A 2,919-nucleotide genomic window follows, 5' to 3' on the forward strand; every position below is an offset into this window, starting at 1 on the left:
TCAATATTTACTCACAAACCTCTCTATCTCCTTGCCTGAGTGTCCTCTCTCCCCCCTACTGTCTGGCTAGCTCTGACCAGCTTCCTGTGGCCTCTACTTCTCTTCAGCAAATTTCCTCCATCACAGGCTCCATGTGATTACATTCAGACTATTAGGGGCAGAGTTTACTTTCAAAGCAGGGGAGGTCTTCAAACTCCTCCTAGATCTATTAAGGGGGAATTCCGATTCCCATTACACCTTGGCATACTGAATAACATCCATTTAACTTTCTGAGTTTGCCTCTTTAATAAGGATGAAGGCCTAAAAAAGAATTTCTTTTAAGAAAACAGTGGCACTTCTCTATTCTCAGCCCCCTTTTGATATGGTATTTAGGTTTTTTTTGTTTGGTGATTGTTTTCAAGGAGTCTGGTGGATACTGAAATTATCTTTTCTTGAAATGTTTTCCAGGTTAGTTATTTTTTACAGTAAATAACTTTTGTGTTTTCTTAATTTTTCAGTCTTTTGATTTTATTCTAAAATTTATCTTATAGAATCATTGATTTCTATTTTTTTATCTTATTTTTTCTTGGGTAAGTTAATGGAAGTTATTCATCTTCCTTTCAATTTCCCCCCTCAAAAACAGTAATCACACTTAATTTACTTTATTATATCTTCATTTCTTAAAGTCGCTTTTGGAGTCCTTAAGGCTAAGTCATTTCTCCCACTGAAGTTTCGCTTATACTTTTTGGAGTTATTTTCTTCTGTGTTTAAAAGTCCTTTTGGGCTTCTTGCAATCTATGGCATTTCTTCTCTGTATTCAAAGTTTTCTTTCATTTATTTATTTCTCTAGCCTCAGTTTCCTGGGTTGGGACTTTGTGTCACAGCCAAGCTCTGTCCCTTCTTGTTCTCTTAGAGTGTCATAACTTGTTTGGTCCTATCCCCTCTTTCTTATTTATGTCACTGACATTACTGTTTTGTTGAGGCAGCCGGTACTCTTCTCTGTATATACTCGGTAGCAGTCGCCTGCTTTTGTTTCTTCTCTCTGGCTTTGTGGTTGCTGGCCCACTAGCACATTTCCATTCAGAGTCCCTTCAGGCTTGAGTCCCCATTTACCAGAGATCTGATTAGTTTCTGACCCCCTTTGCATGGCCCTACTCAGAGTTCTTACAGGTTTCACATACTATTTACTTCCCACTCCACCCTCCCACACCCCATACCCCACTTAGCTCCCATACCCATGCCTGATCAGAGCTTTGTTCACTAAAGTTCCCACTGGCTTCTACCCCTTCTACCCATTTCCCTCTCCAAGCATCCGCAGCCTTCTGGTGGTCTGGACTATATAGAAGAATATAATGCTGTTATTCTTTGGTGTCCTTGAGCATTATTCTATCTGGTTCCCTTTTTGGTTTTTACTAGGAATGTTTGTGAAAAAAACTCAATGCCTCTAGGACCTTTGTTGACACCTTTGCTGTAAGTCCTATCAGATTCTTTTTTTTTTCCATTTGGCAAAAGTTATTTATTTCTAACACATTTTTTAGAAACTTTATCTTTGACTGGACTCAGATTTTGAGGTGGAGGCTCTCAGGGAAGACAGTGTCTCTTAGCGATCTGTCCTTGTCATTTTTCTTTAGCCTCCTTCATTCTCTTGGCCAAAAGCTTAGCATATTCTGCTGCTTTTTCCTTGTTCTTCTGGGTACACTCCTTCATCAAAGCAATGCATCTACATTTGTGCTGCAAAAACGGGGAGGCACCAGATGCTAAATTTTAGGAATGTTGGTCCTGGGTTTCTTACCTTCCTTGTCAAGGGGTTTTCTCACAACATACTGTTGAACATTATCTTCTTTGGACAAGTTGAAAAGTTTGCAGATTCTGCTAGCTCTTTTGGGCCCCAGGCGACGAGGCACAGTCATATCTATCAGTCCTGGTATAACTTTCTCATCTTTCTTCACAATAACCAAGTTGAGGACACTCAGGTTGGCATCCACAATACAGCCCCTAACAGATTTATGTTTTCTTTCTCCAGTTTTTCTAGGGCTATAGCAAGAATGGCCTTTATTGAGCAGCAGGCTGACTCGTCCATGAGCCAAAACACCCTGCTTCATGGGCAAGCCTTGTTTGTCATTCCCACCACTGATTCGGACCACATAACCTTTCCATGCATCACCCAGAACATCAGCAGAAACTTCAGTGGCCACCCGTTTCTCATAAAAGGTCTGTAGCTTTCCCTCATCATTGACTTTGATGAGTTTCTGACAGCCAGTGGCAGGGAAAGAGATGTTGAGCTTCATCTTTGCACAGCTGCCCGCTTCAGTCAAGATTCTTTTAAAGTACAGTTATCAATTATATCAAATGGTTGTTTGTAAGCCAAAGAGTTGCTAGGGAAATAAATCAAAGTATAATCAATATAGAGAAACTCATAAAACTTAAAAACACATTTTATCACTGATATATCAAATCCTTTTCATTTTAATAGTGAATTTAATTCAGTTTAATAGTAAAACATGTCAGGTGCCATTTAACATGTTTTCATGTCATATTATAAAAGGTTCCATGCTCATGTTACATGCTTCACCAATAATTACTAAGTGAATAAGTTAAGTATTAGTTATGTCCTAATTTACATGATATATCTAGATGAATACTTAAAATCAAAGTGTAATGATAAGGGAATTGGAAGATGTTCCCTGCCCCTTAATAATCCTGTTGTGACCTGCTTTGAGCTCTGGCCCAGCCCACAGCTTGAGTTACATGGAGCCCATGGTGGGAGGAGCTTACTAAATGGGTGGAGCAAGAAGTGTAGAACTGGGAGAGAGTGGGGCAGAGCAGCTAGCATGAATTAGAGAGGGAGGAATTTTGCCTAGGGGAGCTTATGTGTTGGGAGGCCTTACAGAAGGAAGGCTTGGGGATGGTGGTGCTTCATGCATTGATGATGTGTATGAA

At 39.8% G+C, this 2,919-nt stretch overlaps 1 pseudogene; it reads right to left on the reverse strand.

Annotated features, from left to right (window-relative positions):
- Positions 1-472: 472 nt before the first annotated feature.
- On the reverse strand, positions 473-2,681 carry LOC138164036 (small ribosomal subunit protein eS6-like; annotated as a pseudogene).
- Between the last annotated feature and the right edge of the window lie 238 nt (positions 2,682-2,919).

Source organism: Petaurus breviceps, unplaced genomic scaffold, assembly GCF_028583685.1.
Source record: "Petaurus breviceps papuanus isolate PSGF00001 unplaced genomic scaffold, PetGlider_PUasm1.0 189, whole genome shotgun sequence".
NCBI lineage: Eukaryota > Metazoa > Chordata > Mammalia > Diprotodontia > Petauridae > Petaurus > Petaurus breviceps.